Genomic DNA, 17,374 nt, shown 5'->3' on the forward strand with positions numbered 1-17,374 from the left:
ATTCTCTCTTTATCTGTATTCATTCAGCAGCTGATGAGACTGTACTGTGTCTTCTGAGTAACATTGCATTTTCTTTGCTGAATCGCGAAATCAATATAATTCTCAGCTGAGAATTAAAGAAATGATAAAAATTCAGAGGCCAACTCAATGAAGTCTAAGCTGGCTGCATGCATGATTCTGATTTAGGCCAGCTTTTAGCCAACTGTTGTCATATAGAGGTCAGGGAGGAATCCACTTGAGCTGCTGCTCTGACATGGGTGAATTCTTGGAAAATGTGAAGTTGATGTTCATGATGTAAACTGATAACCATGCTGACTACACAGCAACAACACCAACACCTACCAGGGACAAAGGATGAACACTTTGCAGCTAAAAACCAACAAAGAAAGCTGATCAGGCTGCCAGGATTTTGTATTCTGTCTAGATGTCCTAGGACCCGGTCAGCAGCTGCTGGAGAAGGATCAGGGTGGGTTGCTCAGTAACCCCGTGGTGCAGAGGCAGCGTAGGGGGTGGTGTGCGAGAAGAGAATTGAGTAGTGGCAGCAGGAGGAGGAGTAGGGGTGAGAAGATAAGCGAAGCCTCTGAACAAGAAAATGACGAATGTCCAGACTTCAAGTTGTCAGATCCAGTTCAGAGTTTCTAGTAATCTGAATATAGACTTTTATAATACCAAATTTTTTCTCCCAAAGTTTAAGTATGAGTAAATTCAGAGGATATGCTAGTATTGTTTGCAAAAAGAAAAAAATAGTAATGAATGTGCTTATTTAGTCCATGTATAGTTTTGGGTTGTAGTTGCTGATTTGCTATTTAAGTTCTCATCGAGTATAAAGTAATCATACTCAATTCAAACACTTGTTTCAGAGACATGATATGGAGAGTTACTGTTCTTTTAAACATTAATGAAGATCAAATTCCTACTAAAATTGAACTGTAACTGATACCAATTCCAAGGTTTACAGTTTGTGAAACAAAAACCAGGGTAGGTATGTGAGCTGAGTGTATCAAATAAATTTTTTTAAATATTTAAAATTTAAAAATATTTAAAATTTTAAAAATATTTATTTGATAGACAGGGAGAAAGAGAGCTTCCATCTGCTGACTCATTGTAGCAAATGCCTGCAACAGCTAGGGGGGGCTGAACCAGACTGGAGCATGGAGCCAAACACTCTGTGGGTCTCCCAGGTAGGTAGTAGTTACGCAGCCACTTAGCAATTACCTGCCGTCTCCCAGGACGTGACTTAGCAGGAACCCGGATCCAAGAGCAGAGCTGGGATCCAAGCATAGGCACTTCAAAGTGGGATTGAGGCCTCTCAGCTGGTGTCTCGGTCACTAAGCTGAATGCACATGCCAATTAATATCTTTAAAGTTGGCTTAAATTATAACGTTGGCATAATGTAATTTAAGGGAAACCGTCCCAGAGATCTTTTATTCTGATCCTCCTTGTGGTATAGGTGAGACAGTGGTGTGTATTAACACTGGCACACCCAAGATCACACTGCAAATTAAGGTCAAAGGCAGAAATCGAACCCAGGTCTTCTAATTCCTCTATTGTCCTTTCCATTGCATCACAATTTACTAGTTAGATAATTTTTAAGAGTAAATATTGTAATGCTAAGATATTAGAAGAAATAAATGTTCTTGTTATGATTTCACATTTTATTTTGATCAGTGTTCTTTCTGAGTGGAACATAATCAAAATGAGAAGAGAGAAAAGAGTCAGAAACATATACTGCCATAGGTATAAATTGTAAATTTTAGGAGAAAACTCTGGGATGCAGTAGCCCGGATATAATGTATTTAAAGAAATAAGATTGTTCTAGACTTTTGTTTTTTCAAGCAGTAATAAAAAAAATTACAATCAGTTTTGCTGTTTACTATAGGAGAAATAGGAGAGCAGAAAATCACCAGTTGCCTCATTTTCTTTTTTAGTGAAAAGAGATGGCCAGTATTCAAGACTTGGGTTGACCACCATGAAGAAGTACATATTATTTTACAGTTGTCCCTTTTCTCGTTTCCAAGACAGTTAAGAATTGCTTGGGCATGTTTGTCCTAAGGCCCAGATGATGAGTGATGGCAGTGACATTTGTCCTGTTGCTTTCAGACTTGATGAAAAGCACTAGTCAATCAGTGTGTGCTGTGATTGATAGCCTTCTAAGTTTGCTCAAGAAAATTATAAGTGCAGTCAATGGTACCTGTTCCTCTAAACAGTGTTTATGCTCTACAATGAAGAATCTTATTCCTACATATGACCTGTAGAATGGCTTGATGCTTTAATATGATTAGATATATGCATAATTGACTGTCTCAAGTTCACATAACAAAAATGAAAATGTATGCCAATAAGTTTTTAGCTTCCCTAAGAATTACATATATATGAGCACAAATACATTTTTTTCAGATAATGCTCATTAGAGAAACATAAACATTCTCTTTCATAGAGAAGTGCTTCTATACTTTTAAATAGATACAATATTTAAGGGACTCATAGAAATCTATATCAGAAAGAGAATTGGAGAAACCAGAATAAAAAATGCAGCTATATATGCAAATGTAGCCCAAATTAAGATCTTTACTTGAATTTTTTTCACGTCTTGTCTTCATTATCTTTAAATTCTTATTTACATTTTTCCTTATAGCCCAAATCTCTCTTGCATTATTTGGCTGCAATTCTCACTTTTCACCTGCAACAAAGACACAACCATTGGGTGGCATCTATAACATGTGATGACTTCCAAAAGACAACCAGCCATCAATTTACAACAAGCAAGTATCTTATATTTTAAAGGATGAGTTTGTTTCAATTGCACTGGAGTGTAGCACAGAAGGCCAGCACTGACTGTCACTGATTATAGACCCAGGTACAGGCTCTTCCTGCTCAAGACCCTTTGTTTTGACTGTACCTAATGACAAAGAATTCACTTTATATCTGCTTCTCCTACTGCTTTACTGAGTGAGATGCAGGTGGGTGGTTAGATAGACGGGGAACCCGTGACTCATTTCTCTCCCATGAACATCCAGAAGTGATCATCTGTAGCATCCCATTGTGCAGAACTGAAACACTGGGCCTCTCCCAGCTGCAAGGCAGGCTGAGAAACCGAGTCTTGATTAGGGGTAGCCCTGAACCACATGAACACCAGGGATTTTATTAACATAAACTAGGTGGAAAATAGATTTGGGGAAATGGCTAGCACTTTTGGCCACACTGCACTCCACACATTTTAATATTGTAGTCGGAATCAAATCAGCCGTAATTGGGTGACTTGGGCTTGTATCTGCACATGTACTAGCACAATTCATAGTTTCCAAATCACTGAATTGCACTTCATGCTAAGAAAGAATAAATTAGTCAAGGACAGTATAAAAGAAAAAAGTGAAATCTCTGAACAGTATGTTGCCTAGAGTTTGTAACTAGATGTGTTCATAATATAGTATTTTATCTTACTTTCACATCAGCTGGGTAATGTGCCAACATTGCAGTAAGGTTGAGGAAGGTACACTTCACACATATGGCATGAAAACTCGATCCTCACTTTTATGAACCGTGAAAGGATCTCATAGTATGTTTTAGAAGTGAAGAAAGCGTGACATAAATAGATTTCACTCTAAGAAAATGTCTTCCTTCAATCATGTTATTTATTAAAAGCTTGGTTCTGATCTTTGTGAAGTGACTCGTTGCAGGTTCTCAAAATACTATGAAGTGTCCCGTTAGAGAGACAGGCTTCAGTCACGTGCTTAGCTTTGTTGAGGAATTCTAAACTTGGCCAGCTCATGATCAGGCCAGAACATTTCAAGGTGCTTCACAAAAGATGTACAGTTGCTTATCAATTGTAATACAATCTGTGGTCCTGAGATAAGGATTGAAAACAGAAGGAAACAAGTGAGTCACTACAACTATAGGCTTCTATTTTTGTTAAGATTATAAGGGAATTGTCTGCCTTCAATTCTGGCTACTTCCTATGTGACTATGCACAAAGAATGTAGGTGTGGTCAATAAAGCAGAAGAAGCTATTTTAATACTTTTTCATAACATCTTGCGTGTACTTTTAAACCAGGTCTATTCCATACAACTTGATCTTAAAAAAAAATTACATGGCATTAATTGTAAAAGGCAGTTCTTCCTATTTTCTGAAATAAGTTCCTGATTTGGTATCCCACTATTGCCCGTTCTAAATGATTTTCTTTTCCTTTTCTGGCTGGGGCTGGTCGGCATGCAATGACTTAACCTTTCAAGGTTTCTGGGCTTTATGTAGGGGTTGGGAAAGAATTAAATAAGCCTAAATTTTTTGTCCTCAGATTACCCTGTTTCTCTGACTTCTGACAATAGCCTCAGGCAGTCTCTCCCCAGTCCCTATCCTCCTCCTGTTGGTAGTTTCATTTTACCACCATGGATGTCCTGGCCTTCTAGCCTGTGTGTTCTTTAAGTCTGTCTGCTGTGAGTCAACACAAAACCCTGAAGGGATTCCTTGAAAAGATGACTTACGTAAGGATAAACACGCATCTGGGACTTCCACTGAGGATGTCCCATGATTCATTTAATTTAATTGCAACCTAGTGGTCTGGTCCTGGTCTATCCTTCTGAAACTATAACTAAATAGCGCAGACCGGGTCTTTTATGAGGGAAAGAAGTTAATTTTGCTCATGGATCTGGAGGCTTGGAAGTCCAACAGCTTAGTGGCAGCTTCCAGTGACAGTTTTTGTGCTCCATCAGAAGATGGTGGAAAACAGAGGGGCAAGTGGGTCTCACATAGGAGAGGCGAGAGGAAGAGGGCTGGGCCTGCTGGACAGCAACCCATGCCCATGGAGCCAACCCACTGCTCTAAGTGCACCCGCTTAGCCACCTAACCACCTCAAAGCCCCAGCTCTCAACACTGCCACATGGCAATCAATTTCCAATTTGAGTTTCACAGGGACCGAGCCATGTTCCAGCCATAGCGTGTCCCTCACAGCACCTGTGCGTGAATCTGATGAGGATGGTTAACAAGATACTCCACAGCGCTCTACTGCTCAGTTTTATACTCTGTGTTCAGCACTTCTTTTTAAATGGTGGGAAACGTTTCAGTAACTTTTTTTTTTTTTGAGCATTTACTATGTAGGAACCCTGTTATATGCATATATACCTTATGTATCTGTTACTTCAGTCTTCATGTCTCTCAATAAAGTAGGAATAATTTTCTTCCCAATTTTACTACTAAGTAACTGGACCACAAGGAGGTCAAGAATTTGCCAGCGGGAGGTGGTTGTACCATTGTAGGTTAAGCTGGTTCGAGTCCCAGCTGCTGTACTTGGGATCCCACTTCCTGCTAATGCAGCTGGGAGAGCACTGGGAGATGGCCCAAGTACTTGGGTCCCTGCTAATGCAGCTGGGAGAGCACTGGGAGATGGCCCAAGTACTTGGGTCCCTGCTAATGCAGCTGGGAGAGCATTGGGAGATGGCCCAAGTACTTGGGTCCCTGTCCCCATGTGGCAGATCTGGGTGGAATTCCTGGTTCCTGGATTCTGTCTGGCCCAGTCCCAGCTATTGTGGGCATTTGGGCATTGAACTACAGGATGGGAGTGCTCTCTTTCTCTCTCTCTACCCCTGCTCACTTCAAGTAAATAAAAAACTATTTTTAAAAACTGTAAAAAAATAAAAATAAAAATAAAAAACAGGCCACACAGCCAGGATGTGGCAGATAGAAAGATGGTAGTTTTATTCTAGAAACCTGCTCTTTCTCATTCACTAACCCATCATGGCCTCTTGCTTGAGGAGCTCAGCCATGGCTGCCAAAAGTTTTCCTTAAAAAACTGAAGACATGTTGAAGCACTCGTCAGTTTCGAAGCTCTGTTGGAGTAGCATTGTGTTGATACTCCTGTCCTCGGGGCTGCTCTCTGCTCTGCTCTGGCCACATGACTGTTGTGGGAACAGCAATCTGACCCCATCTTCCAGACCGCTGTTTATTGATCTCTAAGTGGGCACTTGACTCAACGAAGAGTCCCTGGATATACAGAGGAGTCGGAGGCTCCAGTTTTTGCCTGGCTGTGTCCTTGAACAATGAAATGTAAACTTGTAGTAGTGGCCATTGTCTCCCACATGGGTGAGGAAAGAGAAAAAGTGGGTCTGAAAGCAGAAGAGGAGCAAAGCAAACCTTCACAAAGAAGCAGAGACATTTTCCTGGGTTAGTGTAGCAGACAGGTGCGGTAACTGGCCCTGGTTTGCCACTCCCTTACTGTTTGTGGCTTCACTCATGTTAAGTCTTCGAAGCCCTTCCCATTAAGAAGTAGAGCTTAGTGTTCCCTCACCTAAATCCAGGCTGGCAGAAGTGACAGGGTGCCACAGAAAGCTCTGTACATTGATGCTTTTCCCCCTGGACTCGTCTGCTCCCTAAGACCATACTTGTTGTATGGTCTTGTTGAACAGAGAAGAAACACAGCCACGGTGCCCCAGCCAAATCCACCCTAACAAGGCAGCCCCTAACTGACCCGTCAGCTGATGCAAACAAGAAGCCAAGGTGAGATCTTCCAGGACCAAGCCAGATAATCACAACTTCCCAGCCAATGTGTAGACTTGTGAAAAATAGTCAATGGTGGCTATTATCAGTGTAGTTAGGTAGTGCTAGCTGACTAGTACAGTAACCTACAGCATTCTACCCGCAGTCCTGAGGCCTGGTACATGTCAGCACTGGGGTTCCAGGACCCATGCTAGAGTGTGACTATACATTCTCCATTTGTCTTAAGCTTCTTCATTTGGGTCTCTGTTATATATGGCTACAAGAACGGTGGCTGACTTGTTTCTCAGCGTCTGGGACTAGCAAAGAGAGCATCTTCCTATGATGAAGTGGGTCAAGGATACCAAGCAGGGAAGAGGAAAGGAGTGTTCGATCCGGATCTGTGTGGGAAAAGCAACAAAAGGAACTCAGTTGAGTGTTTCCAGTGGCGGAAATTTAGTCCCAGGGATCTGTTAGAAAAGAAATGGAAAAGAGAAAGCAGGAGGAGGACGAAAAGCGCGGAGGGTGATACCCAGAAAACAAACTCCTGCTGCTCCCGCACTGGGTTCCTGAGCCTGGACCACCATCGTGCTCATGGAGACCCTGTGGTGTCTGCTTCTGGATATGCTGATAGATGAAATTTTGGCAACCGGGTTACTATAGCAAATGTCATCATTGCTGCCCACTGCCAGACACTAGAAACCATGGTGAATCCCTTGTCCCCACCTTCTGCCTTCCAGTAGCCCACCAGGGACCGCTGGTGTTCCTAGCCAGGAGCTGCTGGCAAGGGGCTCTGGTAGCTATAGCCAGCAGACTTCCAGCCCTCGGGAGTATTGTACAGGGATGAACAGGGGCAGGACGAAAAGCAAACAAGCAATTTTGGATAAGAGAAAGTAGCAATGAACTTCAAGAGAAGTGACTTGGAGGGATGGTAAAGGATCCTCATAGACAGCACAAAACACAATGGAACACAGCTCTTCCTATAGGAAGCCTGCAGGATTGGCCCAGGACTGGACAATGGGCACTGGTGTCACTAGAGGACCACAGAGCCCGCTCCTAGGTGTGTGAGCCTTGTGGTGTCCCTGGGACTTCAACACAGCCCGAGAGCAGCAGAAGGGACATCTGACAACATGCTGAGTTTTTCCTTAGCTGGGTAAAAGGAAACGCAAAGATGATTACATTTTATTTGGAGAAAAACAGTGTGCAGTATAATATATGAGAGCCAGAGTATTCAAAGCAAGTTCCGCACTCTGCAGAACAATGGTGTTGCAAATTGCCCAGCACTCCGGATGTCTCAGGATGGAAAAAGAGCCCAGTGGGCTCAGTGGGGTGCCCATGGGTTGCACAGATGTTACCCAGCCAGGTGCCCTGATGTCTGGATTCGTCTTCCTACTGGCCCACATTTCAGAACAGAACATTAGAAATAGAAGAGGGGCCAGAACTGTGGCATAGCAGGCAAGCTGCCGCCTGCAGTGCTGACATTTCATATGGGCGCTGGTTCAAGTCCCAGCTGCTCAACTTCCGATCCAGCTCTCTGAAACCTGGATGGAGAAGGCAGAAGGCTACAGAACTATCGAAGGAGGGAGCTTATTTTTATTGTTTGTTTGTTCTGCAGTTACTGGATCGATTTTCAAAGCAGATTGCTTATTTGATCTGAAAATCCAGACTGAGCCATTTAGTGATGTCAGTATTGACCAGATTCCCTCATCTGAATAAAAGGTGTTGGACATGATAAATTCCCAAATCTCGAGTATTTCACCACCAGGAGGAGGCTGCCCCGATGCATTAGCTAGGTGTTCTTGCCATGTGACAGTGAGACAGTGTTAGGTTTTTTCCACTTGGTTTCAGTTCCTGGTCCTCAAAGTGTCACCTGGTGAGTGGGGCTTGTCTATGGGCTTGCTGCTGAGCCAGGGCGACCTGAGCTCTGGAAAGCCTTAAAGAGCTGTTTTTTGCAAGTCAGGCATGCAGCAGTGTGACTTTGAGACCCCTGAGCTCCGAGGCAGCCTTCGAAGCACGATGAGGTGGGAGATACCATCCAGGGAGATGAGGGCTCCATCAGCAAGGGTCACAGTGAGGTTCCTGGGTACATGTACAGTTGGAACAGATGGATTATGAAGCAATTAGAAATAACTTGGCCATTAGGTTTCTTTGGTTTTGGGTGTTTTTTTTTTTTTTTAGTTTTTAAAAATTTTATTTGAAAGGCAGAGTTACAGAGAGGCAGAGAGAGAGGTCGTCCATCCGCTGGTTCACTCCCCAAATGGCTACAATGGCTGGAATTGGGTTGATCCGCAGCCAGGAGCCAGGAGCTGCTTCCAGGTCTCTCATGTGGGTGCAGAGGTCCAATAACTTGGGCCATCTGCTGCTGCTTTCCCAGGCCATTAGCAGAGAGCTGGATTGGAAGTGGAGCAGCTGGGGCTCGAACCAGCAACCATATGGGTTTCCAGCAGTGCAGGTGGTGGCTTAACCTACTACATCAAAGCACCAGGTCCAAAGGCATTAAATATTAATACAAGCCCAAGTGGTGGGTTTTTTTGTTTTGTTTTGTTTTGTTTTGTTGTTTTGAAAGGAAGAGCAAGAAAGGGAGAATCAGAGATCGATTCTCCATTGGTTCACTCCACAAATGGGCACAATAGCCAAGTCTGGGCCAGGCAGAAACCAAGATCCAGGAACTCCATCCCAGTGTCTCCCGTGGGTGGCAGGGGCCCAAGTACTTGAGCCATCGCCTGCTGCCTTTCCAGGTGCGTCAGCAGGAAGCTGGATGAGAAACAGAGTAGCAGGGACTTGAACCAGGGCTCTCACATGAGACGCCGCATCACAGCCAGCCTAACCTGCTGCGCCACAATGCCAGCCCTTCATAGGTTTTTTTTCTTTCACCTTTGTGTATCCTCTAATGTTTTTGAGGAGGACATGTACTAGTTATAAGTTTTGTAAGTAATTCAAAATTATCCCAAAGGAGATAAATAAAAAAAGAAAGAAGTAGCAATCAGGCTTCTAGCTATGGCAAATATAGAACGAAGTATGCGGGCGTTTTTTCTGATCTGAAAATGACGTAATGACCAGTGCCGTTCTCACCCTTAGTGATGCCCTCCCACGTGACAGAGAGCTGCTCTGTGTGACAGCAGAACGTGGCAGAGATCGAGACGGAGATGCTGTTTCTTCCAAGGCTAAATCCTGACAGACAGTACAGCTTCTGCCCCAGGCCCGCCATCTCTCTTGGACAATTGGCGGTGAGCAGAGGGAGCCGTCCCGTCTTGGCACCCTGTGGAGAGGCTCCTGCAGTGAGAGATGAGGCCCTGTGTAGAGAGAGCTGAGCAGCAGGTTCCACAGCTGGGTGGCTGCAGGCCCAGCTGTGACAGGTTAACTGCGACAGGTTTCATGAGAAACCCTGATCCAGAGCCCCCCAGTTAAGCCACTGCTGGAATCCTGAACCTCAGAAACCATGTGTAATAATAAAGGGTTATTGTTCCAATCTGCTAATTTGTGGGGTAATTTGTTACTCAGCACGATATAAGTAATAGAGTAAGAATTAGAGAACTGACGGAGATAAAGAGATCAGGGTTGCGTGTAACATTACAGGCATTTGTAGAAAACAGAACTGATGAAATTCTGGAAGACCTGGGTTACTTTGGACCATCCACCCTATAGACTCCTACTCCAAACCTTTTCAACTTGATTGACTGGAAGGCTTACTATCCTGTGGACATGTATTTCTAGTTGCGTAATGGAGGTCCACAGAATATATAGCTTTACTTTCAGAGAGTAAACATCTTTCTCTGTAAATGTCCGAGGCTGGTGTTGTAGCTCAGTGGGATGAGCTGCAGTGTGCAGCGCTGGCATCCCATATGGTTGCTGGTTCGTATATTGACTGCTCCACTTCTGATCCAGCTCCCTGCTAATGGCATGGGAAAAGCAGCAGAAGATGGGCCCCTCTACCCACATGGAAGATGTGGATGGAGGTTCTGCCTCCTGGCTTCAGCCTGGCCCAGTCCCTGCTGTTGCAGCCATTTGGAGAGTGAACCAGCAAATGGAAGATCTCTCTGTTTGTCTGTTTCTCTCTCTCTTTTTTCTGTAACTCTGCCTTTTAATAAATAAATACATATTTTTAAAAGTTAATGCCCTGTTCTTAACTACCAGAAGAGTTTTTCTTAAAATAACCATAAAATTCATTATATGAGAAACATGATTTTACATAAAAGTCTAGATGACAACAGTTGACAAATTTTAAAACCTCTTTCCACTGTAGAATTTTGACATCGTTACTATGATTTTGACAGCAGATAATTTTCCAGGTGAGTCAAGCTAAAGTGTTTTTGGAAAATGACATTTTCTTTGTAGATCCACAGCTTGAAAACATGAGAGGGAGCTACAGTTCACTGACCAGTAAATAAACTTAGTATGCGAAAAAACGCTCTTATTAAAGAAAGAACCACAAAATAATTTCTTTTCTTTTGTTAGTTTGATGGTGCCAATTTGCTAAAACAAACATTTCCAAACAAAAATAAATATGGTGGGGCCAGTGTTGTGGCACAACACCTAGAATGCTGGCATCCCTTACTAGAGTAACAGTCCAAGTCCTGGCTGCTCTGGTTTTGATGTAGGTCCCTGCCAGTGCACCTAAGAAGCACTGGGAGATGGACCAAGTGCTTGGGACCCTGCCACCCATGTGGGAGACCTGGGTTGAGTTCCTAGCTCCTGGCTTCAGCCTGGTCCGGTCTGGCTGTTTGTGGCCATCTGGGGAGTGAACCAGCGAATGGAAGACCTCTCTCTCTCTGCCTCTGCCTCTCTGTAACTCTGCCTTTCAAATAAAATAAATATCATCATTTATTTATTTTATTTGAAAGGCAGAGTTACAGAGAGAGGGAGAGAGAGAGAGATCTTCTGTAGCTGGTTCACTTCCCACGTGGTTGCAATGGCCAGAGCTGGGCTGATCTGAAGCCAGAAGCCAGGAGCTTCTTCCAGGTCTCCCACTCATGTGCAGGGGCCCAAGCACTTGAGCTGTCTTCTACTGCTTTCCCAGGCTCATTAGCAGGGAGCCGGGTAAGAAGTGGAGCAGCCAAGACTGGAACCAGCATCCATATTGGATGCTAGCACTGCAGGCAGCAGCTTCACCCACTACACCACAGTGTATGCCCTAATCCTAGAAATTTTTAAGAGTATGTGATGGAGAAATGAGAAAGGGTGGGAGCTGGTTTTGTTTTTCTCAGGATAGCTGGATGTGAGGCATAAATTTCAGTTCTGTCTGTGGTCCTGTTTTCACTCATGTATGTGAAGCAGAAGATGACTGCTGGGTGAAGGGAGGGAATAGTCCAGAAACACAGAGCAAGGAGAGCACACCCCATCTTTCCAGATACTCCTGTGTTCCTTTTTGCCTAACCCGTATGGAATTTCTTTGTCTTGAAAATAGGAGTTCTAATACCAAAATAATACAGTGATACATTCTAGAGGGTTAACTAAGGAAGTTGAGAAATATATAACTATACAGCTAGTAGTCACATCACTGGAATCGCTCTAAATGATCAACAGCATAAGATTAGTACATCCATTGTGTGCTCAATCTAAGTCTTGTTTTAGGGGAATTTGAGAATAGGATTATATGTGTGTGATGTATGCTAAAGAAAATAGAAAGTTTGGAGAAGATTATATAATACTCCCTTTTTGTGTTTAATTACTGGTAAATCAGCATATAAAAGATTATGACATCGTATTTTAAAATGTCACAGATGGCTTTCCATGATGGGGCTGCAAAAATTTTTCGTTTCCTCATTTTTTTAAACAATCTCTTAACCAAAAAAAGGAGGTTGCATTCTTTGTGCAAAAGAACAAATAAAGTTTAACACTACAATGACAATTAATATGTGGGATGTTCATTGACACACAGGTTGAGTAAAAACAAAAAAACTGTAACACATGAAAGTGTAAAAGAGAACTCAGCAGTAGCTTAACGTCAATTGAAACCAGATAATATGATGAGCAGGAGAATGTGAAACAGGACCTCCTGCAAATGAATTATTGTGTGATTGCTGTGGTTATCTTGTGTGGATAAACAACAGGCTTATAATAAGCAATTGAACAAAATGTGCTTTGTAAGGCTCGCTCACTCTGGACAGCTAGTCACTGTCTGAAACCTCACTCGTGCAGTAACTGTTTAATCCAAAGTGAAAGTTCAACAGGTAAGGATGATGTATGCTGAAATCTAAGCATAGTATTGGAAGCTGTCATTTACTTACACTTGAAGCAGATGAAGGAAGAGGACTAAAAAGAAAATATTCAATGGAAAAGTAGAAAATGATCAGATGATATATTGCAAAGCTTTTGGAGACACAGATTATCTAAACTGTGATTCATTCAAACATAAAGAATTCAAAGTCAAGCTCTCTAAACACCTGCCTGGCATCTTACCCTTCTAACTTGTTTTATGCTAAACAGCTTCAATCACAAGATGGAGTTGGCAGTGTTTCAGAAATGCTTTTCAACAGCACAAAAACCTTTTTTTGGAAACAGGATTAGCTTACCACAAATATGGGTATGTAAAAGTAGGCACAGAGTTATGCAATATTTATTCAAGTGGAATTCTTCCAATATTTTCTGGAAGAGAGGTACTTTTCAATAATGCCCTTCTATGGATCAGCATCTTAGAGAAGGTACTTAGGAGTGTTCAGCTTTTTTATTTTTATTTTTTTGGATGACTGTTCTTAAGTGTAAAAAAAAAGGGAAAGTCACATAGATATCAGCTTTTCTGTGTAATCAATTTCAATTAATTTCATTTTAATAAACTTTATTTAAGGATTTATTTATGTAGCAGTTTCTTCCACTAGTTTTTGTTTTTTTCTGTTTTTTAAAACCTGAAAACCAATTACTGTGTTGGATGGCCAAGCTTCTTCTGCTTCACTTCTAGCAAGCTTCTTAAAGGGCAGGAAAGAACTGGCCTGTACAGTAGTCTGTGCATTAACCCATCTCCAGTGTCACCTGCCTGTCTTCACTGCCCATTGGGTTTCTATCGTGAACCATTTTATAGCGAACTTGGACCTGATGGTGGAATTTTACTACATGTCTGTCACTCACCTGTGATTACACATAGCCCTGAAATCTTTTTTCCTGTGTGCTCAATAGCTCTCCTTTGGTTTTTCCTTTTGACTCCTGAAATCTGACAAGTATCTGAAATTTGGTCTATAGCTCATTGGTCCTTTCTGCTTAAAGTTGTCCTGTAGAGAACTCGTTCACCCTCTGGCCTGAGATTTCAGCTCTTGTTTGATTCCTGTGTCTTAGTCCCACTTGCTTAGCGGGTGTTATCCTTGCATTATGGCCTCACTGGAATGGAACCCATCATCTGGCGTTCTCAGCTGACTGTTGCCTTTCTTCATGGGTTGGTTGCTAAATATTGTCAGTTCTTTCAGAGCCTTTCCTGCAAATCTGTCTCTTCATTTCATTTGGCAATTGCTGTTAGTAAGCTGTAGCGTCATCATCGTATTGATTTCTCTGCACCTTTGACACTGGGACTCCTAAAGAGTTCAGACAGACGTCCATATTGGTAATTTACTTGGGTAATGACCCCATCCTGCATGACTGAGAGGCTGAGGGAATGAGCTCAAAGAGGCCTTATTGCCTGGGTTACCACCACAGGTAACTGAGGCTGGCTCTCTAGGGATCTTACAATGAACCTTGTGACGTGCAGCTCAGGAAACATACCTGAAAGATGAAAAGAGGAAATATTCCTTAGAAGTGCACATCCCCCTTGGGTTAAGATAACCCTCCTGGCGGTAACTCCCTGTGCTTCCTGGCTCTCTCTGCGTGAGTCTGTGCAGTTCTCTTCACCCAGCCGTGACCTAAGTTTTGCAGGAAATCACAGGTAGCGTTTAGGGCTTAGGTGACCCTGTCCATTGGAATCTACAAGATGCTTGCTTATAGCTCTAGCAGTGTGCAGGTGCACTTGGCTCAAGGAGGATTTGAGTGGCTGTAAGAAAGTGTGTGAGTTGCCTCATTACTAAATTTGCTATGTGTCTCCTCAGCTGGACTCTTATTGTCTCTGTGCCATGTATACATTAAGTAGAATCAAGTTGCTGACTGAATCATTCAGCCAATATTTCACACTCAGTTTTCTACTTTTCTCTTTCTTGATCCACATTGAAAATGAACTGGTAGACTTTATAGAATTTGAGCCATCTGTTTACCTCTCTGGAATTTGAGTAACAAGTACCAGCAGTCCTCTTTGGTTCTGCCCCCTGTATGGATGTCAAAGCACTCCCCACCTACCATTGATCAGGCTAATATTATGGATTATTTTCTCATGATGGTACTGTGTTCCTTTGATATAGTTTTCTTTTTAAGGTTTATTTGTTTTATTTGAAAGGCAGAGACAGAGAGAGAGGTCTTCCATCTGATGGTTCACTCCCCAAATGGCCACAACTCCTGGAGCTGCACAGTTGCTGGGCCATCTTCCATTGCTTCTCCAGGCCATAGCAGAGAGCTGGATAGGAAGTGGAGCAGTCAGGACTTGAACCAGCATCCATATGGGATGCCAGCACTGCAGGCAGTGGCCTTACCTGCTACACCACAGTACCGGCCCTAATGTAGTTTTCCTTCAGACCACAGAACATCAGTGTAGAAATCTGACCAGTTTAGCCACACAGTCACTGGCTAAAGAGAGTAGACTACCTAAGATTGGAGGACTGGACTCATTAGCCCTCACAGCCCAGCCAACTGAGATAAACTTACAGAAGTGTTTTGAAACCTTCTACCCTGGATCATGATCAAATTGTCCTAGTAACTTAAGGTTACTTTTCATTGCATTTACTTATCTTTACATCCTGAAGCTTAGAGAGACATTTCTTGCATTTTCCTCTCCAATGTAGCCCATCAAAATGACTTGGAAGACTTTAGTAATTTGTGTTAAGTGCAAGTTAGATGTTGACATTTGAGATACATTTATATCCTACATGCAAACACAATCTATTTTTAGAATGCTCTAAAATTGAGAAGGGGAAAACAAAATCACTTACTTTATCCTTGGGTACAGTATAACATGCACAGAATTTATCAGGCTCTTGAGTTACTCCTCAGAGGTTTTCAGCTGTTAAAGTTAGCAGAGAACCTCCCCTAGATATAAATTTGAGGAATTGTTTTGACCTGAAATAAAATATCCTTACTGTTTTTTAAAGCACTAGTAAAAAATAAAATTTGAAAAATGTACTCATTTATTTAAAAAACTGAAGCAGAATCTGTATTCAGGTGGACTCCACGTTTCCCAGGCTTGGGGACTGTAGCTTATTCTTCATGGGATCTGTTGGAAGAGTTGACACATAGTATATGCTAATAGAAGTGTTTGGGTTGGAGGAGTTGGGGGTTGTTGTTGAGTATCCTTAAAAACCCAAACAACACAAAATACGTTGCTTACCAGCTGGAGCTCCGTTCTCCACGGTGCCTACTGTAAACTGAGACATCTAGAATACGTGGCCCTAGGGACTCCTTCTGTTCAGAAGAAGGTTCACCATTCTTAAGTAGACTTTCTCTGTTTTCACAGGCTGATAGTACTAGAAATGGAAGTTGGCCACACAGGCATGATAAGTCCATCCTTCCCTGGTCATTGAAAATCGGGTACATGGTGTAAATTAGATTCCTGGCGATGGTGATGGGTCAAATTGTCTACAGTCGTTTGTTTCACACAGACAAGGACAAAATGACAACAGTTAAGCATAAACATCTTCATTGGCTTTACTTTCAGCTTAGGACCGGGCAGCATTTTATTACTTAAAATAGGAGTGTTCTGATGGGCCTAGCAAAGGGGTTTTGGTTTAAAGACCCAGGGTGACTAAAGAAAACAAACAAATGAACAAACAGAACCAAAAGCACATTGGTCATTTCAAAGTCACTCTCCCTGTATGGTGAGACAATAGGAAAATAGCTGATTGATTAACACCAGTTTAGTTCATGTTCCTTTTTTTGTGTATGAATTAAGACAAAGGGAACTTCATTATCACGCCAATTGAGACTGGCTTGTTTGGGAAATTTGGTTGTTATCTCTCTAAGCCTGATTTCTCAGAAGGTCGGATTAACAGTGCACTTGCAGCTCTGTGCAACTCAGCACAGGAGACTCGTTTTGACTTTCACTTTGCTCTGTTGGGACCCAGTGCAGGAGCTTAGTCCAGAACCGTGGCCTCCTCTAAGTTTAATTTAACCATGTCAGCCAGGGGAGTAAGGCAGAAATATATATCCTGTCAGTGACTCATTTTCTCTAATGATGAAAGGTGACCACACTGATAAAATTCGCATTTTGATGTCCTGCCAGAAGGCTCAAGTAATTTGCAAGCGAAATCAACAAAAAAGAGTGAGAACAAAGCCCATTGTTTTTCTTTTATTTGGGAATTACATAGTATTTTCCTATAGAAAAAAAAAGTTTTCCAGCAGTTACTTGTATACTGAATATGAACAATTAATCTATCTTCATGTGGAAGTTTTCTCTTTTATTTACAGTTAGAGAAGAAATTCTAATATGTATCTCTGGGGGAGAGTATCTTTCCTCTCTCTCACATCTTTGTGCCCTCAGAACCTAAAACAAAAATGTCCAGTTCGCTTCAGAATGTGAAGATGGCTCCCCTTGTGTGTAAAACTAAGCTCTTTTTGCCCTAAAACACATCAAACCACCTCTTAGGCTGCCATTAATTTTTCACTGTGGCTTTAATAAGCGGTCAAGCTTGTTAAGAAAGAAGAGAGCAGATCTTTGGAGTTGAGAGATGGAGAGATAGGACGTATGGGGTGGGAATGGGTGGTGATATTGGATAATGAAGCAGGAAGTCACGGAAGTGGATTTGGGAGCTGAAGTGAGTGCCCTGCTGTTCCCTGATGCCCGTGATAACAGAATTCAGCCTTGGTTCTGGGCCCTGACGTGACACTAGTTTGGCTGAGCTCCGGCCTTGG

At 42.4% G+C, this 17,374-nt stretch overlaps 1 protein-coding gene and 1 non-coding gene across 5 annotated transcripts in view; both read right to left on the reverse strand.

Moving 5' to 3' along the window:
- LOC138850132 (ribosomal large subunit pseudouridine synthase B) overlaps positions 1-17,374 on the reverse strand; it is a 60,039-nt gene that overhangs the window by 21,968 nt on the left and 20,697 nt on the right. The gene's annotated exons all lie outside the window — the stretch shown is intronic.
- On the reverse strand, positions 3,447-3,550 carry LOC127490881 (small nucleolar RNA U13). The gene has a single exon (XR_007919270.1). It is a non-coding gene; the product is annotated as a small nucleolar RNA U13 (small nucleolar RNA).

The sequence above is a fragment of the Oryctolagus cuniculus genome, chromosome 6 (assembly GCF_964237555.1).
Source record: "Oryctolagus cuniculus chromosome 6, mOryCun1.1, whole genome shotgun sequence".
Classification (NCBI taxonomy): Eukaryota; Metazoa; Chordata; class Mammalia; order Lagomorpha; family Leporidae; genus Oryctolagus; species Oryctolagus cuniculus.